Here is a 25289-nt window from a genome sequence, read left to right as displayed (position 1 = left end):
TGTAAATGTCTTGTCCTTTAAGATATGGTCCATGAAACTGTAAGTTTGTTACAAAGCAGGAGCCAGCAGCTAGACCTAGACCTACCAAGAAGGGGAGAAAGCAAAGGAGCAGGCCAGCTACAGCACACACACAGACACACAGACACACAGACACACAGACACACAGACACACACACACACACACACACACACACACACACACACACACACACACACACACACACACACACACACTGCTGGCTAGAGTCTCTCATCTCCCTGCACTTTTCTCTATTGCCAGAGCTCAAACCTTTTATATCTTCAAGCCTTGTTTGCTCTCATCTCACCGGGTTTATTTTCATAGGGACTCAGGTGTCTTTTAAGTATGAGCTACATTAGAATGTTGTCTTAGGCTGTTCCTCTCCACCATCCCTATAGGGACCTCTCGTTTTTCTATCTTAGATCTCAAGGGCACATTCTTTTTGAGTCCTCTAGATCCTCAGTCACAGAACATCATCGCCTTTACTTAGACGGACCCGGATTCTCACATCTCAACCCTACTCACAAAGAGTGTCCTATTCCAGGGTTCTGGGACAGCCCACATCTATTTGGCCACATTCTAGCCTCTGGCTTATTCTCTTTGTTTCTTCCTAAACTGAAGCTTATAAAATACCTAGATGATCTCCTTTGTAGTCCATCCCTGCAAATTAGCCAGGACAACAACTTACTAAACTTTATATCTGGCCAAGAATAAATGGTCTCACCTTTTAAGGTCCAGCTTTCCACCCCTCAGGAGTCTTATCTGGGATTAATTTTTACCCCAACTCACAAGGTCGTTACCCTAGAAAGAAAACAGTTAATCCATTCACTCATGGTCCCCACTGCCAAGGATAGACTTCTATCCTTCCTAGGGAGGACTAGCTTCTTAGGCTGTTGGATTAGTTGTTTCTCTCTTCTCACCCTCCCCCTATATAAGGCAGCCCTTGGCCTCTCATGCAAACCCCTTCTTGCACCCATCAATAAACCCTCTTGTACGCTTCACAAGGCTGTGTTCTAAGCCCCAGCTCTACATCTTCCAGCTTTGACTCACCCATTCTCACTCGATGTCATAGAGAAGGAGGGATAAGACCTTGTGGTCCTGGGCCACCAACAGCGACCTTTCTTTGCTCCCATAGTGTATTTATTTATCAAAAGCTGATCATACTGTCCAATAATGGGCGCCTTGCCTGCATGCTCTGGCCACAGCCAAACTGCTTATATGCTAGTAAAATGGTTAACCTTCAGGTCACCACTATCATCCTTTCCTCAGCTATATCACCTCGTAATATACAATGGTCTTCAAACACTCATCCCCAAGTTCTGTCTTTCCAGGAAGAGGAAACCACACTTACCTTTCAGCCATGCCTATGTCTCATTGTTTTAAACTGAGTCAAGTTGCTGACGGATTCCCTTAAGGTGTGCCCAGATCATTTGTTTCCACTGGATTCTGCTGTCCTATCTGTTTCCAACTTCTAGATTCTGTCTGTTCAGTCATTTCCTCTCTCCATCTTCGTAACCACCCATCTCTCCACACCTACTAAATAAGTCTCTTCTCTCTGGCACTGGGAGCATGCTACTCCAGAGTCCTACTAATTGGGCAAATTATTAAGATATTTTGCTTCTCTCTCACTATTGTAACCCTCCCTGTGTTCTTGCTTCAGTCCCTCAGGAGATGCCTGTCAAAGCCCCACAGCTTCTTAAGCCCTCATTGTCTCTCTGCTCCAGCTTGGAACTTAGAGAATCTCCCCCTCTCAGAATTCATTTTGTGATCTTTCTTCTCCTCCTGCATGGGCTCAGATTTTGTTAAAGCCTCCCTCTGTTACTACAAACAGCTTGACCTCAGTACAACTCAATGTCCAAACTGCCATGGTCAATTTTCAATGGTGGCAATTTCTGTCACAGTACAAACAACGGATCTAAAAATCTCTTATGTCCAAACTTGCTCTGTCCTTCTCTGTGTCTTTCCATCTGCGCCTGTCAAGGGCAGCTTTTACATATAGATGTTCATTTTCCAAAAGGCCCTTGCCTCTTAGGTCAGAAACTTAAAGAGGATACCCTTCTTGTTCCTATGAATACCTATTGGACAAATCTAGGCTGTCCTAATTGCAGGTGAATGAATAACACCCTGGCTGGCAGCTTTGGAGAATGTTGGTTATGTGTCCCTTCTGGGTCACAATCATGGTCACCATTCATGACCTTGCCCTTTGGCTCATCAGACTCTGTACCTTGTCGCTCCATTGTTGCATTAAGCCAAATTATCACTACAACCACTTGTCTCTCCCAGATCTCTCTCTCTCTGTCTCTCTCTCTGTCTCTCTCTCTCTTCTCTCTCTCTCTCCCTCTCTGTGTGTCTCTCTCTGTCTCTCTCTCCCTGTGTGTGTCTCTCTCTCCCTGTGTGTGTCTCTCTCTGTGTCTCTGTGTCTCTGTCTCTCTCTCTCTGTCTCTCTCTCTGTGTTTCTCTCTCTCTCTCTCTCTCTCTCTCATATCTCAGATTGCTTTAAAATTCCTCATGGACACACTGGATTCCTCAGACTCTGATAATACCTTCACCCTGAGCACTACCACCCTGCCCCTATGTCTGGAAGCTCACAAGCCTTGATTCTCTGAAGACTCGGGTTTACTGCTACCCACCCCCCAGCTCCAGCTGGGTAGTCTGGGACTTGTACCCTGGTGTTCCAACAGTTAGGAGTGGTACCTGGAGAGGAACCCTGGCCAGTTCCCATCACAGGGCTTCTACTGGCATGTCACGAGGGAGGAGTGGTTCAGGTCTTATCCCTTCTTGTGGTCCTGGGCATAACTGCTGGCATTGCCACTGGAAACCATGACTGACTACTTTCCTTACTACCTATTATCTGTTTTCCTCAGTTCATCCACGACCTCCAGTGCCTGATTCAGATCATCCTCATCCTCTAAGGCCACATAGACTCACTGGCCACCTTTGGTACTACAAAATCATTGAGGATTTGATTTACTAACAGCAGAGAGGTGGTCTTTGTCTCTTGCTCAAGAAGGGATGTTGCTTTTATGTTAACCAATTGGTTCTAGTAAAGGATAAGATGTGGCAACTCCTGACAGATCTCCAAAAACATAAGAAACAGTTCAATGGCTTTGAACAGTGGCTTATTGACAGTTTAATAAGGAATTGGATTTTGCTTTTCTTGATCTCTTTCTCCTTTCTTCATCCTACTAGTTGTACCTTGCCTTAAAAACTTCTTTTCTAGATTTCTTCAACAAGAGATCTGAAAGATTTCTAACCAGAGTTTTGTTCAGTTGCTATTATACAATAACCAGCCCCTAGAGCTAGAGGCCTGTGACTACCAACTGAACCCTTATGGAGAAGATCAAGTTTGCCCCCAAGAACTTTAGCACCCCCAATAAGCAGAAAGAACTCTAATGAAAACGTTGTCCAGTTCCCTACCACCCGGTTATATTATTATTATTATTATTATTATTATTATTATTATTATTATTATTATTATTATTACTATTAAAAACGGGGGAATGTAGGGTAATGAGCCCACTACTTCTGGATGACAGAAGCTACCCAAACCAACCAATCCCCGAGCATGAAAACCCACCAATTCCAGAGTGCAAATTTCCGTCCAATCCCTGGGGTTGATCCAAGCTAGAGACTATAAATCTTACTAATCTTCACCCTGGAAATCTCCCCCTTGGAAAAGTTCTCCCTCAAAAAGGACTGTATATCAGCCTTTCTCCTGTCCAGTTCTCACCCCAGTAGAGGCAGTCACCTTCTTATATCCCTCCCACTAAATCTCCAGTATGAGTTCTGTTGTGCAGTGTGACTCTGTGGTATTACTTGGCTCCCAACTGCTGGGATGCCTTTCCCTTCAGAGCTGCAACATTTCCAGAGAGGAAACCTTTTCCCTCAGAGATACACCACTTCCATCAGGGAAACCTCCCCCCCACCTCAGAGTTATAACCCAATAAGTCCCATGCTTCTCTTCCCTGGACATAATTGCAGTTTGTCTAGGCTATTACCTCCTATTGTCTACTTAAGCAGTTAATGTGTCTCTTTGCATTAAATTCTCATGCCCCAATTATCTTAAATCCTTTATCTTTACATCTCTGTAACAAGGTAACCAGCAGAAATGGATTCAACAATTTTTAGACTGTCCTGAGTGCAGCATACCTAGTCTGCATGTCAGTATAAAGCAGATGTTTTCTTGCACTAAATTATTTTCTAGGAACTTAAGGGATGTGTGTGTGTGTGTGTGTGTGTGTGTGTGTGTGTGTGTGTGTGTGGCGTGACAGAGAGAGACAGAGAGAGAGAGAGAGAGACAGAGATTTGATTCAGTACTTACCTTGTTAAAATGCTGTTCCCTCTAAAGAGCTAGCTCCAGGATATGTAAGAGTTCCAGATGTTTTATAAGCTGTTTATTAAATGTGTATTAGCCTTTCCCAGTAAAAGAGACAATCCAATAAAGGAAAAGGTGCTTCCACAGTGTTCAGAGGTCAGAAATTTACAAGGAAAATGCCACGTCATGCCTGAGTTGCTAAAGAGTTGGTTAATGTGTTTCTTCCTCAATGTCAATGGAAAGCTGGAAGAACCTGTTTGAGACAGATTTAATTCTTAGCACGAATTTTTCCAATAAACTTCCTATGATGTTTCATAGCTGGCAGGCCAGGGCTAAAGCAATTGGGAAATCTCTGTTTATAAGCTGGGAGATGCTGTAAATAGCACACTGCTGGCACCAGGTAGTATTTCTCTTTCCTGGGCCACCAGGTAAGGTACAGAAGACAGCTTGTTGGGAAGAAGCCAAAGAACCTCATTCTAAATACCACTTGTTTTCAAACTCCATTCAATCATAAGAAAAAACTATATTTAAGGTTCCAGGCCCTAGGGGAGCTGGGAACTTCCCAATAGCTGAACAGCTTCTGTTGTAAGGAGACAGTTGTCTGAGTCCAGACATCTCAGGGACAACTTCTCCATCTTGCTGGCAAGGTGAAAGTAAGGTCATCTTTCCAGGCCCAGGAATCAACTCCAACCCTGATTGATGGAAACTCCCTAGCTCAATCTCTTATGTCAAAGTACGATTGGACAATGCTACAGCCCACCCAGTAACCCATCTTTTTATAGTTTCATACAATACATATGATGGAAAATGTCCCTTCGGGATCGTAGTTCAGTTTACAAATGTGGTCTGAGGCCCTGATCGAACAGTAGTGGCTTGATTTCAATAATTTTTTATTGGATATTTTATTTATTTACATTTCAAATGTTATCCCCTTTCCCAGTTTTCTCTCCACACACCCCCTAACCTATGCCCCTACCCCTACTTCTATGAGGATGCTCCCCAACCCATCCCCCACTCCCATCTCACTGGCCTGGCATTCCACTACACTGGGGCATTGAGCCTCCACAGGACCAATGACTTCTCCTCTCATTGATGCCAGATAAGGCCATCCTCTGCTACATATGCAGCTGCAGCCATGAGTCACTTCATGTTTACTCTTTGGTTGGTGGCTTAGTCCCTGGGAGCTGAAGGATCTGAAGGGGTTTGCAACCCCATAGGAAGAACAACAATATCAACCAACCAGACCCACCTCCCAGAGCTCCCATATGACATCTCATGACTGCATCTCCAGGTTCACAGATCTGATATCCTCTTGTGGCCTCTTGTGAGTACCAACCACAGGTGTGGCATTCAGACATCCAAGGAAGCAAAACAACTCAATCAAATGTAAGTTCAAAACAAATCTATAACCTTAAATGTGTTCGGGCTAGTACAAGACTGGACACTCTATGTTTATATAGAAAACTTGGTGGATCTATGCACACCATGTTTACCACAAATCTGTGCCCAACGTGCTGTATTTGGATTTACAATGGCTGTGTTGTATTAGCTCATGGAAAGCATTTATCTCCACTCCAATCATACAGATCCACTGTCAATCATGAGTCTCATCATGGGTTGAAATGTTATCGGGTGCACAGCCATATTTGTTCCTACCTTCATCTTACAGCTAATGGAACCATGGAAAGAGATGCAAGATGCAAAGTCTACCCTTACAGACTGGCTATTTATGGACATAAAATTCACGCCTAGTGGGCAGCAGTAAAACAAGGGTAGATTTGGAAGTCACAGAGACCCCAAGGCACTGGGAACCAGAGGCTAGTACTGGTCGGAGGGATGAGGAGGGGGAGACAGCATCCACTCTAGCTCCTTGGCTGTTAAGCCACACTGGAGTCACAGTAGACCTCAGACTGGGTTCAGTGCAGTTCGAAGATTCAAATTCTAAGACTAATTGCTAATTCCCTTCTCATGCTGGAAATCTGTATGCTGCTCCTGGAGGTTGTATTTTGCTTTATGATCTTGGAAAGAAGGGATGTCCTTGCATTCGTGTACTTACTAGCATTGTGGATGAATGGGATGAAGAGAACATTTGCTAAATATCAGTCATACACTGGTCATTTTCACTAATTTGCCAGCATTTTACCTTAGAAGAATTAATGAAAGTAGTGACTGACCTGATGTCTGTGTGCTGTGCTAGCAACTCAAAGTCATATTTAACCCAAAAGTCCAGGATTCAGCCTGGTTGATACAGTGAGTCTCAGGGCAGCTAGGGCTGCATAGTGAGACTCTGTCTTTAAAATAAAACATCTAGGTTTTATTATCTACTGTGATATGGGCCTCACTAAGATATTATAGTGAAATAAAAAAAGAATAATTAATATTCAGTGTGATCCTATGAGAGGGTAGGAGTCCAAAGCCCTGGTCATGATTAGAAAATGTAAATATAGAACTTGCTGGATTAATAGAAAATGAGACCAGGAGAGACTGAGGGCAGGCATCTCATCTCTGTTCTTCATCTACACTCAGTATGCAGGAGCGACCCTCCTCTCCACAAGCTAGGTGCATATGCGTTCACGTAACTTGTTTTCTTTAAACAATTGTCTATACTTAGAAAGATGAAGTCGACCTTGATGTATAATGAGATTGCAGACTACTCTTGGAGACAACCTCCAGCCACACAGCTTAAAGCAAAATACAGCTCCCTTGTAATAGAAGGTCCTCTCCTGTCCTCTGCCTGCTCTGCATTGCTTCCTTTCTGTTTACAATGCACACTGCCTGTGCCAGGGGCCAGAGTATTCTGATCCTTGTGCTTCAGACTGATGTCTTACATACACTACAATCAGAGACAGGAAGACCTACAAAGCTAGTTTTTAAATGTTTTTATTCTATGTGTATGAGTCTCCTGTATGTAGGTCTGTGTACCATACGTGAACCTGGTTCTCAAGGAACACAGAAAAGGATATTGGGTCCCCCAGAACTGAATGTACAGATCATTGTAACCACGTAGGGGTGCTGGGTCCTCTGAAAGGGCAGCAAGTGATCTTGCTAACCCATCTCTCAAGCCTTTACAAAACTAAGTTTTGCTGGATTGTTTTTTTGTAAGCAGTACTTTAGTGTTACATGTGTCATGCATGTGAGCGTGTGCATGTGGACTTCTGTGAAGGGCTTTGTAACAGATAGAAACATGTTCTTCAATTCCACTCAAGGGAATCTGTTGGATGCTCTGTCTCAGCAGTGTGGGAAGCGGGACACAGCCAAGAAGCTGACAATGAAAGCCAATGGCTCTGAGACACTTGTGACTTGAAGAGAAACACAGGGGGCTACTTGGACTCAGCTAGAGATGGTTACGTAATTTCCCACCCTGTTACATAACGAATGCCCAAGTACAGTGTGCTTAGAAAACAGCCAGAAATTTGCTTACAAAGTTAGATTTGCAGAGCTCTAGGTTTTTAATGAATGACCAATTTCTTTTTTTTTTTTTTTAAATCAATTTACTTCATTCTTTGAGAATCTTATACATGTACCATGCATTGCGCTTGCTCTCATCCTGGTCACCCCATCATCTCCCCAGCCCCTCCTTTCTACAAGTTTATGTCGATATTCGAGATGTTTGTTCTTGTTTTGTGGTCCACCAATTTCAACCAGCAGTGTGGCCATGGGGTTAGAGCTGTCCATTGAATCCTTATATGTCACCTTTATGGGTTTCATACACAACTGAAGACAATGTTGCCCCTTCCCCGGCTTCCACCCTTTCATAACAATTGAGCCCCTCCCTAACCCAGGCTGTGCTGCTGACAGACCCAGTCTTGTGGCAGCCCAGTGCAGGACACTGCAACTGCTTTTAGAACAGGTTTGCAAATGCATGCTTTTCTTTGACAAAATATACTTCTACATAACCAGAAGGAATCTCAAAAATCAAAAGCGTATGAACATGTATTAAGAATCTATCTACATTATTAAATGTGGAACTGCACGGGTGTTTTGTGAGAAGGCATGGAGAAGTAAGTTAGTAAAAAAATAACAAATGTGTAAATAATTAAACTGTTAGAAACCAACTGATATGCTAGAAGAGTCAACTCCAGTTCCAAATGAGACATGCTGCCAAGAGTGAGCCCAGAAACCCCAAGCAGAAGTGTCTGCATTCTGTACAGTGCTAGAATAAACTCACATGGAATAAATGAAAGTCATCACTCCAGGCCCGGAACACTGGTTCCTTTCAGTCTGGGCCAGAGCACTGAGCAGATCTTGGGTGGCAGCTCTGTCCCCAACCTCCAAGAACCCAGAGGAAGCAGGGATCCCAGGCGCTCGAACTCAGGCAGTATCTTAGGTAAGCAGACAGCAGGGCCCGCCCTAAACAGGGAGTAACTGGGAACCAAAAGGACCCAGGAAGTCACTCCCGGCCTGGAACACTGGTTCCTTCCGGTCTGGGCCAGAGCACTGAGCAGATCTTGGGTGGCAGCTCTGCCCCCAACATCCAAGAAGCCAGAGGAAGCAGGGATCCCAGGCGCTCTAACTTGGACAGTGTCTTAGAAACTAGTTCTCAGATCTGAGGCCTGGATCAGACCTCTGCCAGGTCTGCCGTTGTGTCGACCCCGGATTGCACCTGAGACATACTGGAAGGTCCACTCAATCCAGAGCCACAGAGGAACAAATGAACTCAGAGCTTCAGACAATGTATCCTGAGATATTCTAGAGGAGACACTGCACCCAGAACAGCAGACACCTAGCTGGACTACTACCTTGGAGGCACCATATCCTGAGGCATCCTAGAGGTACCACTATAATCAGTACAGCTGGAAAAGATCACAGAGACATCTGGACCCTAGGAGATCAGACACAAGCTAGATAACTAGAAAGACAGGCTTCAGTCAGAGACAGCAAGTACAGGCAGCACTAGAGTTAACCAGATGGCAAAAGGCAAGAGCAAGAACATAAGCAACAGAAACCAAAATTACATGGCATCATCAGAACCCAGCTCCCCCATCAGAGCAAGCCCTGAACACCCCATCACACCAGAAAAGCAGGAATCAGAATTAAAATCACTTCTCATGATGATGATAGAAGGCTTTAAGAAAGACATAAATAACGCTCTCAAAGAACTTAAGGAGAGCACTGGTAGACAGATAGAAACCCTTAAAGAGGAAACACAAAAATCCCTTAAGGAATTTCAAAAAAATGCAACCAAACGGGAAAAGGAATTAAACAGAACCATGCAGGATCTAAAAATGGAAGTAGAAACAATAAAGAAATCACAAAGGGACAATACCCTGGAGATAGAAAACCTAAAAAAAAAAGATCAGGAGTCATAGACACAAGTATCACCAACAGAATACAAGAGATGGAATAGAGAATCTCATGTGCAGAAGATACCATGGAAAACATTGACACAACTGTCAAAGAAAATGCAAAATACAAAAAGCTACTAACCCAAAATATACAAGAAATCCAAGACACAATGAGAAGGCCAAACCTAAGGATAATAGGTATAGATGAGGGGGAAGACTCCCAACTAAAAGGACCAGTAAATATCCTCAACAAAATTATAGAGGAAAACTTCCCTAACCTAAAGAAAGAGATGTCCATAAATATACAAGAAGCTTACAGAACTCCAAATAGTTTAGACCAGAAAAGAAATACTTACCGCCATATAATAGTCAAAACATCAAATGTACAAAACAAAGAAAAAATACTAAAAGCAGTAAGGGAAAAAGGCAAAGTAACGTATAAAGGCAGACCTATAAGAATTACAACAGACTTCTCACCAGAGACCATAAAAGCCAGAAGATCCTGGACCGATATCATACAGACCCTAAGAGAACACAAATGCCAGCCCAGACTACTATACCCAGCAAAACTGTCAATCATTATTGATGGAAAAACCAAAATATTCCATGACAAATCCAAATTTACACAGTATCTCAACACAAATCCAGCACTTCAAGGAATAATTGGTGGAAAACTCCAACACAAGGAGGGAAACTATAACCTAGAAAAAGCAAGAAAGTAATCTTCCAAAAACCCTAAAAGAAGATAGTTACACAAACATATCTCCACGGATGTTAGCCCAAAAGCTTGGATTAGTGAAGACTCAACCCACAGACCACATGAAGCTCATGAAGAAGGAAGACCAAGAGGGGATGCCTCAGTTCTCCTTAGAACGAGAAACAAAAATGCTCAAGGGAGCAAATAGGGAAACAAAACATGGACACATAGGGAGGGACCCAAGACTCCAGAGGTATATGTAGGGGAGGATGGCCTTGTCTGACATAGGTGGGAGAGGAGTTTCTTGGTCCCATAAAAAAAAAATGAACACACAGTGGGGGGGGAATGATGTGAGGGTGGGGAGAGGATAGTGGGGGGTGTAGGTGCAGTCACTGCCTCATAGAAGCATGAGGAGGGGGATGGGATAGGAGGTTTCTGGGTGGTGGGAGGAAGTAGGCTAAGAGGATAAAATCTGAAATGTAAATACTACAACCAATTTTAACAAGCGGGGGGAAAAAAAGTCTTCAGAACCAACATCTTTAAAAAAAAAAAAGTCAGCCCCCTGGGGGTGGGAAATTTTTTTTTTCTTGATACTAAAACTTGTTCTGAGAATTGTATATTGTAGAATACACAGCCTTGGTGTATCTACTCATCAAGCATACTGAGCAGACCTGCCCAAACCTCTGATGTCCTGGAATTCCATCTGGATTCAGTGAAGACACAGCATTAGAGGCTTATCAACTTACTCTTCCCCCCAACCCCTCTTCTAAAATCTCAACGCCCTTAATCAGCATGAAGAAGTTAAAGAAGAGTCAGCGCCCCTATTCCCTGAGCTTGGGGACTAATGTGGTTAATAATGGTCTGTCTTTCTAGGGACAAGTAGTGGTTTTGTTGGAACAGGGGGGATTAGCTAGGACTTATTGCATAGCCATAACCTATTGGTAGAAATCTGTATAATTATTATCAAGATGAAGTTATAATTTCTGAAATGGTACAAAATTTACTTTGATCTCAAATTTAAGGTTTTCATTGGTACAAGCCTCTTATTAATATAAAAATGAGATGAATATTGATACGCTCATGGGCATTGTGCCTGTATAACACATTTAGGAATACAATGCCTAGACCCAACCCTTTTTTAACCTTTTTAACTGATTTGGGACGCTTAACCTATGAGTTAAGGGACTATAGCAAATTCATATTTTTGAGTTTATTGTTAGGGTGTTTCCCATATTTTATTTAGAAATAGCTGAGAGGAGTGAACAGACAACAGTCCAGGTTACCTTACATGAATAGTTGGTTTTCAAAACATCAGAAGTCCATAGAACTGACGCTACAAATATTTATATATTAATGTTCATATTGATTAGAGACCTGTCTGCTCCTGACAGCTTCCTGTCGTGGATTCTAAGAAGAAATTGAGCATCCTTGGAGTTACTCCAGTTGTGTGGTAACAGCCACTAGGCAAGAATTGCCTCTCTCCATCTACAGACAAATTACTGTCCAGAAAAGGACACACTTGCAGAATAGTCGACTGATTATATCTGCCTAGACAGAGTAATCAGTCCTTAATAATCCTGCACCACCAAGGTCTGTCAGATGATTCTGGGCCAGAAGGCTGAAGATTTGATGCTCCAACGTTCGGTAGTATAGGGGCTTTTCAGGTGTTCAAAGGTCTCTATAAATTGGCTAAGTTTTAGAAGCTATGCTTTGTGCTTCCCACAATTATAGTTAACTCAGTCATTCTGGATTTCTGATGGGGTTGAAAACTTACAGCTATTTACCATAAGAGAAAAGATTTGAGTGGATGGTCATCAGCTGACATTCATCCTAAAGCCAGGTTCAGAACTAAATGTTTTAGTTAGGATAAATGACAGAGGTGCTGGTTAGTCAACAAAAGGATGGATGGGGTATTAGGACTATCTTGTACCTCACTGGTACAAATTGGCATAATTATGTTCTAATTGTATTTTGAGAGAAAAGTTTCATTTTAACAGGAAGGGTGATGTGTAGGAGGAGTTAAGGTAGGAGGAGTACTGAGAGGAAGAAAAGGAGTAAGAAGAGGAGAAGGAGGAGAGGAGAAGCTAGGTGATGAAAGAGAGAAAGAGGAGGGAGACAGGGAGGCAGATATTCATGTATCTCCACCAGTCAAAGATAGTTGTTATATCTAGGTTGGTCAGTGGGTTACACCTCTGATTGAACAATTCCAAACTTATAACGCTTATGATTAACATTATTTTTTAAAAAAATGTATAAATGCAAAAAGGAAAAGGGGGCATGGGATAGGGGTTTTCTAAGGGGGGGGGAATGGGGAAAGGGGATGGCATCTGAAGTGTAAATAAAATATCTAATAAAAAAATTGTTAAAGTGTGCACAAAAAAAATAAATGAAAGTCATGAGTTTTCATCACATTTATTTGTGGGTGTGCACATATGTGATTGTGTTCATGCAAATATGTGTGTGTGTGATTGTGTACACCTGCTTGCTGTGGCACATGTGTGGAGATCAGAGAACACCTCTCCTCATACCCTGTAGGTCTGGGGACTGAACTCAGGTCATCAGGTCTAGCAGCAAGCAACCTCACCTGCTGAACCATCTTGCTTAGCTTCAAAGGTTAGAAAACAAAACTCAACAATAACACACACACACACACACACACACACACACACACACACACACACCACAATCACACACTTTCACTGCCTTTTGGTAAAAGTCCAAGACACAGCATAGCTTCCAACAGCTTGTAAGTCTCCATCACTGGGGCATCTTACAGATTTAGCAAGTGTTTAGACAATCAGTCCCACAACTCACCCTTGTTTCAGTGTCAATCACTGTGGACAGAAGCCCTTGTCAACCTTACCTGTTGCCAAGGAAGCAAACCACCTGCCATTTCCAGCCTGGCCTGTGGAAGCCATGTGCTTGGCATTGCTGGGATTTGTCTTTCCTTTTTAAAGGAGATCATTGAAAGTACACTAAAGAAGTTTGAATGGATTTTCTATTTGGTTTAACTAGTAGGTTTCCTTTTTCCCTCCCTCAATTCCTCATGGCTGAAAGGTTAACATCCTGCTTGTACTTACAAGTATAGTAAATACTGCTGTTTCCCAGGCCAGCAGCTGGAGCTCTCTGCCACTTTCCATGTCAACAAAGACCACAGTCTGAAGAACTGTAACTGTGAGCCTAGTGCCCTGGAGGACAAGCTAGCCATTAATACACCTTTCCCCAAATAGGGATGAGAAACCGAGTTTTCAAGAGAAAGGCTTCCCAGAGACCACAGCAGACAGTAGAAAGTAGGCAGGGATCTCCAATTGGTCAATTTGGTCTCTAAACTGCCTTGGACATTACAAGTTATAACTGATCTTCAAGTGGAGTGGTGAAATGACAGGGTCTGAGGAGACAGGGAGATGCCCCCTGAGAAGTATGGAAATCTGATGTAAACAACTCAATCTTGACATCCTTATGACTAATAATAAACATGTTAAGGCCAAAATGAAGGAGTGATTTGTTTCCAGAAATAAATGAGAAGGCTTAGAATAAGATGCATTTTATTTGAACACTGAGTACATTCTGTCAGTGTGCTGATGTGCAGAGAATAGAATTTCTTCTATGCAAGTCCCGCCCACACCAACAATACAAATAAAACCCGTGATGTACAAAGAGACACACAACTCATTAACACTCCCTGTGGTCCTCTCCAGGAATCCCATTGTCTGAAAGGTTGCAGTTAACTTAAACGTATTTAATTTATTTTAGTCATAGTGTTTGAGATTGTCAAAAGCAGAAAATAGCAAACCCCAATTTCCAGATATAAAATGATACAAAGCAAATGAGCATGTAACAATTCATCAAAGATCAGGATTGACAAATAGAAACATCTAAAATTTGTACATTAAATAAAAAGGCTATATGCTAGACAATAAACATTGCCAAATATTTTTAAATATTAGAGTGAGAACATTATTTTCATTTCAATATAAGACATTTCCCAGGTACTTAAATTGATCATTTCAATGCAGGAAGCTGCTCTGTCAGGCATAGTAGCATGCTGGGAGTTTGGCTCTCGGCTTCTTATGAGGTTGAGTCAAAAGAAGAAGAAAAAGGGACAGTCACTCTGATGGACAGGAATGCCATGCACTACCCTGTCATGTCCCTGTGCTGTGGGCTGTGAGGGCTCTGTCACAGCCCTCCTTAGAGGAAGCTGAGGGGGACTCATTTTCCTGTGTTCCAACTTCCCAGATTCAACTTGAAACTATTCCCTGAACAGATGAGAGAAACCAAACCTGCTGTTCTGAAAGGCTCAGATGAGGGCTTCAGGGAGAAAGGTCAGGGAGAAATGTAAACTTTCAAAAGCTACTGAAGAAGAGCGACTCAGAAGAACGAGTCAAGGGAGCTGGAGAGCCGGCTCAGCAGTTAGAGCACCTGCTGCTCTTCCAGAGGGCCAGAGTCTTGTTCCTGTATCCACAGCAGGAGTTTATAACAATGAATGATATGTAACTCCAGCTCCAAGGGGTCTGATGAACTCTTCTGGCCTCTGTAGGCACTTACACACACACACACACACACTTTTTAAAAAAGAAAAGAAATCAAGGAGTATTTCAGTGGGGATGCTCATGAACAGTGTCAGGAATTTGGTCCTCTCTTCATCAGGAATGACTTTTGATCCTTCCCAGCATCAAATATCTTAGGTCAGAGACATAGCTGCAACGTTGTCCTTGGCACCACTACACACAAATGAAGATCACCACACTAGATAAATACAGAGCCACACTAGAAAATTTGACCCCTACAGAAACCCATAAAACTATTCAGGAGGCTATAATTCAGGACAAAATACTATTGATGCCAGAAATATTTTCATCTTGTCTTGTTTTTTTGCCACAGACACTTATAAATATTGGGTCAAATTATATTTGCTATGTTTTTGTCCTGTTTTTATATTTTATTATGATATTATTAATTTCCAATGACACTAGTTTTTAAAGTATGATATGTAAATGCCTCATCAATATTCCATTAAATGGGAAAATATTTATATTTCTCTTCTGGTGAATGTCTAGGCAGGTTTAGTCTTTCTGCTATTATATTTTCTGTTATAAGCTTATTATTAATTACATTATTATTTTCTATTAGAAAAACAATCACAGTGAACATAAGACTTTGTGTACTTCTTTTGTTGGGCTAATTTCTGGAAAATGAAATTGTATCTCAAAGGGAGGCCATGTTTGTGGCTTTCAACACACAAGGGCAGCTTTGTGTGTTGAAGGAAGAAATACTTTCTCTGTATTTTATTTGATAATATATATTTAACTTGGTAGACAGGGTCACAGGATCTGGGCTGGGGATGTAGCTCAGTGGCCGAGTGTTTGTCTGGCATGAGCAAGGCCCTGGCTTCAGTCCTCAGCACTGAAACTGTAACCTGTCACTAATAACTAGCTGTGGAAATGAGAAGCATTCCCCAGGGACTCGTTTATTTGAACACTTGGTTCCCAGGTGGTGGCCCTGTTTGAAAAGGTCTTGACACCTGTATCAATTGGAACCTGGCTGGAGCAAGTAGGTCAGTATGGGGCAGGCTTTGAGGTTTTACAGCCTGGCCATCTTCCTCTTCTCTCTGTGTGGACAGAATGTGATTACTTTGTTTCCTGATTCCCAAGCCTGTGTCACCCAGTGCCGCTTTGTGCTATGTGACATGATGCATCCCATCTAGAACATACCCTTGGAATAAACCATCTTGTCCTTGACTGTGTTTCCTGTGGGAACATTCTATCACAGTAACAGAAAATCAACTAATGGTGGTGCTTTGACTATGCTTGGCCCAGGGGATGGCACTATTTGGAAGTGTGGCCTTGTTGGAGTAGGTGTGGCCTTGTTGGAGGAAGTGTGTCACTGTGAGCATGGGCTTTAAGACTCTCATCCTAGCTGCCTGAAAGCCAGTCTTCTCCTAGCTGCCTTTGGAACAAGAGGTGGAAGTCTCAGCTCCTCCATCCCCACATCTGCCTGGATGTTGCTATGCTCCTGCCTTGATGATAAGGGACTGAAACTCTGAACCTGTAAGCCAGCCTCAGTTAAGTGGTTTCCTTATAAGATATGTGTCGGTTATGATGTCTGTTCACAGCAGTAAAACCCTAACTAAGGCATACACTAAACACCAAATCATATAAATAAACAAAGAAATGAAATTAATATACTGGATCCTGGTAAGGTAAAATTTAAGGTCATTTATTTAAAAAAATATATCTCCTTTCAAAATTCCCTAAATGAATTTACTGTTACTGCAACTGAAGGAGAACTTAATTCTTTATTCTGATAAAGAAAAATATGTACATCTAGAAAGTGCATCAGAGAGGAACGTTGTCAAACCAAAGACTGACTGAATTCATGGTGGCCTAAGTCTGTTATGCTAATACTTGTCATAATAATTATTTGACTTTTCAAATGATAATTATTCTATTGTGTGTATATTTGTGTCTGTGTACATGTATGTGTACATGTGTGGTGCCTGCAGAGCTCAGAAGACATTGCCAGGTCCCCTGACCTGAAGGTACAGGTGATTGTGAGCCGCCTGACATGGGTTCTGGGAACCAAGCACGGTTCTAAATGGAAAGTAGGAAGTGATCCTGTGACTGCTGGGCTATTTCTCTAGCAAGAAAATGATTTCCTTTTTAAAAACAATATTTGGCTGTTTTCATTTGTGTAATAATGTTTTGCCTGTGTGCTCATATTTAAGTCCCTAGTGCTCACAGAAGCCAAAAGAGAGCGCTGCAGCCCTTGGAACTGGAGTTACAGATGGCTGCCAGCCAAGCCTGGTCCTCTGCAAGGGTAGAAAGTGAGCCTTGTCTCTGAACCCATGAAAATTAATTCTTCACAAAAATTTGCCAGAGCTTTGGCAAGACTGGGTGGTACTATTCAGGCTGGTACCGGCCATAGACTATCTCCACTCAGAAATGCTGGCACAGGAAAGCATAGATCAGAATGGCTCTTACCTTAAGCCTGCAATTAGACCAGCAGGCATTACTTTCTTGGACCTCTTAAATCTCACACCCATTATGGTGGCCAGGAAGAAAGCTGTAACTGAAACAAATACCATGAAGTAGAATTTCAAACACTATCAATGCTTGTTATTAACAATACTAAAAACCAAGTACCTTGGGGGTTGGGTGGAGTTAACCAACAGGCATGTTCTTACTAAGGACAGGAAGGAGAAAAGAAGGTAGAAGGAAGCGAGCGTTGTTCTCATAGACAGTCTAAGGCATAGCTGTACATGGAAGTTCTCTGCGCTCTGAACATGATGATGATGTAAGGCTACATAAAGGTATTTTCATGGCAACTTGAAAGCCATATTAAATGCACGCCTAGGAAAGCTACAAGAAAATCTGGTCAGAATCCCAATGCCTTTTCTGACTTAGTTTCCAGTAACAAGTGTTATAAAAACATGAGGTGGAGTAAGACTGGGAGTACCATTATTTCTGATCAGTCCTGTCTAGAAAGGAACAAGAGTTATGTTCAATCTGGACTAAGACTCACAGAGACTTAACTTCGACAGTTCAGTTCCTATTGAGCCCCGTATAGAACATGCAGGGGGCATCTTCCAGGTTGATCCTCTGTAACTGGGGACAAGATTTCACTTACACAATGACACTTTGACATCTCGTTTGTCATTGGAGACATGGTAGGCCCCCAAAAGGTAGACAGACAAAAGCCCAGCAGAGACAGTATTCCATCTGCCAGAGGTGGGGATGGTGAGAGAGAGAGAGAGAGAGAGAGAGAGAGAGAGAGAGACTTAACATGAGCTGGAAACATAGCTCAGCAATTAAGAGTGAGTACAGCACTTACACAGCCCCCTTGGGCACTTACGCTGATGTGTACAGACCCACACATATGCACAATTAAAAATGATCAAAATAAGTCTTTTTAAAAAGGTGTGGGGGAAAGAGAGCTATAGTCAGGTGTATAGCCAGGTGGTGCATGTCTTTAATCCCAGCACTCAGGAGGCAGAAGCAGGTAGACCTCTGTTAGTGCGAGGTTAGCCTGGCCTATAGAGTAAGTTCTAGGACAGCCAGGACTTTGTAGAGAGACCCTGCATCAAAGAAAAAAAAAAAACTAGAAAGAGGGGTGGGAGGGGCAGAGGTAGGGAAGGAGGGAGGGAAGGAAGGAAGGGAGAAGCTGAAAATTAATCAGATTCATTCCCTCATTTTACTACATATAATACATGCATTTTCTTACTTGGGCATTATAAGGGGATGAAGGCAAAGTACACGGACCTCTTCACAGGTAATTTCCTGCAAAACACTAAATGCAAGGCAAAGGAGCGTGATCACCCAGCACTGCAGAGGTGGGTGTCACGTGGAAGAGTAAGAAAGCTTCCTCAGATGCTCTTCTTCCATCACACCCCCAATCTCCTTGGTTCCATCGTTTTCCTAGAGGTTGTGATGACAGGAAATGAGTCTCACAAGTATTTTATCTCACAAGGGTAAGGAGGGAATCGCTGTGTAGGTTGAGCAGTGGATCCGTCTTTAGTAATCATCTTCTAGCCTCAAGATATCAGCATTTAAAACCCAAAAAAGAGACTACACTGCGAGAGAAGACACATCTAGTCAAGGCTCCCAACCCAACGCACCATGACAAATGCTAAGAACTTCCTATGAACAGGAAAGCACGCTGGAGACTGTGAATAATATGTATGTAATCCTTGGACAACTAAGTTAAAATCTTTTAGATTAAAATTCCTGGGTGGAAGGCAAACGTATCTCTATATTTTAAACACCAATAGGGAGTTCAGCTATGCAGTCGAGTTCACAAACTGTAGCCATCCGTGCATGCAAGCAGATATAGATAGACAGACATAGTGTAACAGGGCCTTGAAGACCTTAACACAACTGACTCCATGATGGAAGTGCCATTCAGGTTGTACAACTCAACATCTTACAAAATGAAAAAAAACAAAGACCCAATCCTTCCAAGTTCATACTGTTCTGGGAAAGTCTCAAAAAGTGCTAACCTTGCTTTTCAGCTTCTGTAGTTCTGGTTCTGGCTGACTGTTTAACAGAACTATGTCAACCCAGGACATGGACTTTGTGCTTAAAGTTTTACCCTGACACTTGTGTCAATGTTTTCCATGGTATCTTCTGCACGTGAGATTCTCTCTTCTATCTCTTGTATTCTGTTGGTGATGCTTGCATCTGACTCTTGATCTCTTTCCTAGGTTTTCTATCTCCAGGATAGTCTCCCTTTGTGATTTCTTTATTGTTTCTACTTCCATTTTTGGATCCTGGATGGTTTTGTTTAATTCCTTCACCTGTTTGGTTGAGTTTTCTTGCAATTCTTTAAGGGTTTGTGTGTGTGTGTGTGTGTGTGTGTGTGTGTGTGTGTCCTCTTTAAGGGCTTCTACCTGTGTGTTCTCCCGTATTTCTTTAAGGGAGTTAAATCCTTCTTAAAGTCCTCTATCATTATCATGAGAAGTGATTTTAAATCTGAATCCTGTTTTTCTGACGTGATGGAGTGTCCAGGACTTGCTATGTTGGGAGAACTGGGTTCTGATGATGCCAGGTAGCCTTGGCTTCTGTTGCTTATTTTCCTGCATCAATAGATATACAATCAATTATAAAAACAGTAAAATTGTTAATAACTACATTATGATATAGAACATTCTCAGGAACAGAAAAGATTCTAACTTCCCATTTTTTGTTTGTAATTAAATATCCTTAAATAACATGTTTTAGTTTTATGTAAATGAGGGCAGGGAGTACGTTGCCCGAGGAAGGTCAATTAATTATACAATTCATAACTGCTGGTGGGATTAGTTTTGTGAAAGCTCAGAAGGCCAGGCTGGAGTCCTCTGCCATGATTGGCCCCACAGAACTTCTCTCTGTGAACCTCTCCCAAGGCATGCTGGTTCTCTGCCACCTCGAAGACATCTTTAGCCTCTTGTCCTGCTCACAGATCTCAGGAGATCCCAGCCCAGCCCCCAACTCTCCATTCAGTTCCTATGATGAATTTGTGTAGGACGTGGTGATGCCCACCTGTATTCCCAGCACTTGGGAGAACAGTAGTGTGCTTCAGGCTACCCTGAACTACAGGAGACACTGTATCAGGAAGGAAGGAAGAAAGGGAAGGAGGGAGGGAGAGAGAAGGAAGGAGGGAGGGAGAGAGAGAGATGAAGGGAAGGAGGAGTGTTTTGGCTTACCTCTTCGCTTATATCCCAAAACACTTCAAATTGTAACAAGAGCTGCATAACCAAAACCAATCAGGTCCATTGGTAAGGACACAAGTCTAAAGAAAAAGCAAGGGTGTATTATCTAGTGTTTTGAAGAACAATTGTGTATAGCAACGACAGTTATCCCACAAGTCTATGGAATTCCTTTGGCCCACCGAGGAAAGGAGGTTCAATCTGTACCTCTTGTATCAGTCAGACACTATCTCCCGTCTCATTACTCCAAATACACATGGGTTGGGGGTGGGGGCAGGGCACATCCGTTAATTGTGTTACCTGTCTTCAAGACCTGTTATGCACTCAGCTGCTTAGTTTCCAAAGAAGACTTCTGCTCTGGTCCTGCAGACTAGACTTTACAACTCATACTTGTTTCTAGTCCTGCAAAGCCCTCTTTCCCTCAACCAATGAGACACAGAGCACACCTGTACCCATGGTCCTTGGTACCTGCCTCCTCAGCCTCTGCCCTCAATTGCATCTTCATCAACTCCTTGGACTTTGTCTTTCCAGGGCTCTTCAGGGAGTGGCTTCTGCCTCCCCTAAATGAGGATTTACTTTGACCATTTGCTTTGTTACCAACTCCCTAGTCAGTGGGCAAGACATCACCTGTAATCAGTCATAAATCACTGTGCATCATAATGGAGCCCTTCCCCCAGATTAACTGTTTGTCTTGTGAATCAGAGAACTGTTAAAGCAGTATTTTTTAAATGGCATTTTGTTTGGCCGACTATCTAAGCAGCAGCAGCAGCAGCAGCAGCTCTGTTTAGCTCTGCTGCCATGTTCTGAGGCCAGAGGCTACATGTGTGCCACAGCTAGGAACAGCCAGCTAGAAACGCCAGTCCTGGCACCCATGAGATGCCAGTGTGGGAGATGGCTCTGCCAATCTTTCATGCTGTTTCCATAAGTCTGGGCTGAGCCCAGAGCATCCTGCCATCCACGCAGTACCCGGTATAAAATGAGACTCTAATGCTTAATGATTAACCAAAGGCTTTATATGTTAGGTAATGCTCAATTAACAAGATGCTCTCATAATTAGAAGTGTTAACCAATTAACTAACATAGATATAAGTTGTTACCCAGGACTGCTCTCGGTCCAAGAGTGGTTCTCCATCCTCCTACATCTGTCTCCAGCTCCCTCACTCCTCCCCTTTCTTCTCCTTCCTTCCCTCTCCCTCTCCTTATTCCTCCTCTTTCTCTCCTTACTCCTCCCACCTTAGCTCCTCCCAACTTGTGGGGGAAAATGCTGCTATGCAGAACAGGTAAGAAATTCCATTGAATCCCTGCCTTCAGTTACCCAAGATGCAACAGAAATAAGTTAGTCCCAGGAGCTAAAGAATCAGTCTATAGCTCAGGGGTGCTCAATCTATGTATTTTATCATATTCTCTTCTTCCCATCTAGATCCTTCTAGATCACCCTTCTAGATCCATCCACTTCCTGACCCACCCAACTTTGTGAGCTCCTGCACCCTTGTGTGCTATATTTCTTTTGCTCCCTCTCATAAAGTCTAACTTGTGTTGCTAAAATTCTCTTGTGTGGGGAGACTAGAGAGCAGCTAACCTACCAGGGTTTCATCCTTAAGAAAAACTGACTCACTGTCTCCCAGAATCAATCAAATACTCTGGGTCAAATACTCGTAGATCTTCAGGTAGTGGAAGGATCTGTGTCTGTCTTCTCCAAGTTATGATTTTGTCTGGTTTAAGTTTGCACTGGTCTTGTGTAAGCTGTAAAAACTGCTGGGAGTTTAACTGTGCCTGTTGTGCATGGAAAACACTGTCTGCCTGTAGTCATCTACGACCCCTGGCTTTACAGTCTTTCTACACCTTCTTCCTCGATATCTTTGAACCTTTGGGGGAAGGATATGACAAACATGCCATTTAGAGCTTAGCACTCCTCAGTCTTATTCTCCGGGTGTTGACCACTTGTGAATCTCTGTGTTAGTTACTGACTACTGCAATACATTTCTGAGATAAGGATTCAAAGATGCACTAATTTATGGGCATAGTGATAAGTTACTAGGAATCATTTTAATACTATGTCCCTTTATCAGAATAGCAGTAGGCTCTCCCCTAGGGCCTATGATCTTTGTCACCACAGGATCGTGACATTTTTATATTTTGCCATTTTTACATCTACTTTTCCATAGGAAAAAATAATCATATTAGTAAATATGAAAAATAAGAATGGTATGTGATATTTCCTATACACTTGTGTGTGTATGTGTGTGTGTGTGTGTGTGTGTGTGTGTGTGTGTGTGCATGCTGTGGGCTTTCCCACCCATGCATAAGTCCCCTGAAGTAATGACTCTGAGACTTAAGTATAGTTGCAAATAAATACTTAGGCCATAAGCTTGGGCCTGTTTTCCAACTAGCATGTAACTTAATTATCCATTTATTCTATTCTGAGTCTTGCCATGTTCATGGCTGGTTACCTGGTCCTCAGTTTCATGTAACCTTCCTCTGTGTCCTGGTGCATCTCCCAGGCATGACTCTCAATTCCGGAATTCCTTTCTCTCTCCCGGATGCCCCACCTTCTAATCTTACGTCAGCTCATTGGCCAATCAGCTTTTGATTGACAGGTGAATGCTTTTACACAGTACACACGGGATTATCTCTACCGTGCAGTAACTGAGGATTTAACCCAGTACTCAGCTATATCCCTGGCTCTCGTGGGCACTGTTTTAATTCTCTCACTGCTTCTCCTTTAGACTAACAGTCCCAGCAGACTGACTCAGAAGAAGGTAGGTGTAAAGCTGATCTCAGAGTCTATGGTTAATCAAATGTGGTAGGTAGTTCACGCCTGTGATCTCAGCTCATAGGAGGCTTTCCAGAAGTTCAAGGCCAACCTCACTACATAGTCAGGTCCTTGTCAGTCAAGATGCAGAGTAAAACGTAAAACATACAGACAAACACAAAAAACAGAGTGGGGTGGGGGCAGAGAACATTAAGAAAGGAAGGTAACAGTGAAAGACTCCTTACATTTGAATGAGGAACTATCCCAGTAGATTTCATCTGTGACAAATAAGTGGCACCAAGGGACATAAGGTGTAGGAGAGACCTGATTTTTTTTTTAAATTGATGACTAAAGAAGAGATGAAGGAATGATGATGATGATGGTGATGATGATGATGATGATGATGATGATAGTGGCTAGAGAGAAAGCTCACTAATTAAGAACACAGACCACTCTTCCAGAGGATCAGGGTTCAGTTCCGAGAACCCACATGGCATCTCATGACTGTAACTCCAGCCCCCTTTGATCTGATGTGCTCTTCAGGCCTATATGGGCACCAGGCACTGTCACGTTAAACATTAAAAAAAAAAAAAAAACTAGATTAAACAAAAGCCCCCAGAAAACTAAAGAAGAAATGTTCTATGGTAAAAACAGAACAAAGCCAAAAACCTAAGAAATGTGTAAGGACAGAGCTGAAGTACACACACACACACACACACACACACACACACACAGAGAGAGAGAGAGAGAGAGAGAGAGAGAGAGAGAGAGAGAGAGAGAGAGAGAGAGAGAGTGTACTGGGTGGAGAACTCATAGGAACTACACCATGAGTACCAGGCCACCCAGCACTGCATAGAGAGACCCTCATCTGTGAGAGTGGGCAGTTTAAAATAAATTTAAAAAACCTGAAACAAATGGAAAAGATTTTACTTATTTTCTTGAAAAGAAACAGTAACACGGTACCAAGAAAGACAACTCTGAGCTACAAGCAGGTGACTCCACATCACCCTGTCAATCACCACACAAGCTTGTGTGTGTGTGTGTGTGTGCGCGCGCGCACATGAGTCTCTCTCTCACACACACACACACTTGTCAGGAAGACACACTCGTTTACAAATCCAGGATTGTAACAGAGATCAGTCATCACTGGATGGTAACTTAAGGTCTAATTTTTAGCTAACCTAAAGTGTGAAAAGTGAGTTCACCTTGAGTCCCCCAATTGTTCATGAGACCCTCTTTTAATAAGAGATAAATCCCTTTAATTTCCTGTAAAACTGCTTGAGGTGTGTTGCCAGTTCAAACGTTTTTTCTGGTCCAGCCAGGCTCATGTAGGGCAAACCCACACTAACTAGTTCACCCACTGCTGACCTGCGCAAAGCTCCAAGCGTACTGCCCTGAGAGAATGAGTGTGTGGCTCAAAGATTCAACCTGTGCGGAAACTATCCAGTAGCTGTCCACACTCCACTGCTCCATCACCCCTGGCTACATTGTCAGGAATCCCAAAATTCCTTCATCTCCACAGAGAACTGAGTTCCATTCTAAAGAAGGATAAATTAATCCATTTCCAACAAGTACTCTCTGAGAAAAGTCACACAAGTCAATTATCTTCCTGGCTTCTTCTCCTTCCTCCTTTCTCCTTCCCCCTTCTTCCTTTCCCGGGTCCACTGAATTGTTTTCTACTGTGAAGATCGAGAGATTGAAGGAGAGAGCGAAGACCTGTCTCATGCCTTTGCCTGAAAAGTTTCTTTTAAGGGATGCACAGCTCACTTACACAGCTGGAAAAGGCAGGAAAAGCAGAGATGCTCAAGGGGAGTACCTCAAGCTGGATGTAGTACTGCGCAGGCGCACTCTCTAGCTGCGATCCGTCTTAGTGTTTACATAGGCTTGTCCTCTCTGGAGTTGGTTCATGAGACGTGAAGTCCTTGATCCCACGTCCTTCTTCTGTCCTCGCCTTGGGCGTGTGGTGCAGCTCAGGGCCAGTGGGAACTAAGACCTTGCTTGGGAAGTCGCTTCTCCAAACCAGCTGCGTTGGCCCCGG

At 42.8% G+C, this 25289-nt stretch overlaps 1 protein-coding gene and 1 long non-coding RNA gene across 13 annotated transcripts in view; both read right to left on the bottom strand.

The window, feature by feature from the left end:
* Nucleotides 1–8683, bottom strand: part of LOC117722373 (glutathione S-transferase-like) — a 41848-nt gene extending 33165 nt beyond the window's left edge. The window contains exons 1-2 of one of the 9 annotated variants that reach the window (XM_076915209.1): nucleotides 8503–8683; nucleotides 4341–4587 (exon numbers count right to left, since the gene is read on the bottom strand). The gene's annotated coding sequence lies outside the window, so the exon portion shown is untranslated. Of the gene's footprint in view, nucleotides 1–743; nucleotides 821–4340; nucleotides 4588–8502 lie in introns of those variants that run through there. The other 8 variants (XM_076915205.1, XM_076915202.1, XM_076915207.1 and 5 more) reach the window with 8 other exon arrangements.
* A 5177-nt stretch (nucleotides 8684–13860) lies between these two features.
* LOC117722375 (uncharacterized) lies at nucleotides 13861–25284 on the bottom strand. Of its 4 annotated transcripts, none has more exons than XR_013104676.1 (5): nucleotides 25023–25284; nucleotides 20497–20582; nucleotides 18537–18730; nucleotides 17297–17384; nucleotides 13861–15037 (listed from the first exon to the last, which is right to left on the bottom strand). It is a non-coding gene; the product is annotated as an uncharacterized LOC117722375 (long non-coding RNA). The 4 variants fall into 4 exon arrangements; XR_013104675.1 differs by having other exon boundaries at nucleotides 25068–25284; XR_013104678.1 differs by having other exon boundaries at nucleotides 18537–18602; nucleotides 25068–25284.
* Between the last annotated feature and the right edge of the window lie 5 nt (nucleotides 25285–25289).

Source organism: Arvicanthis niloticus, chromosome 17 (genome assembly GCF_011762505.2).
Source record: "Arvicanthis niloticus isolate mArvNil1 chromosome 17, mArvNil1.pat.X, whole genome shotgun sequence".
Lineage (NCBI taxonomy): Eukaryota > Metazoa > Chordata > Mammalia > Rodentia > Muridae > Arvicanthis > Arvicanthis niloticus.
Note: the sequence above shows the minus strand (reverse complement) of the source record. Positions and strands in the feature narration are given on the sequence as shown.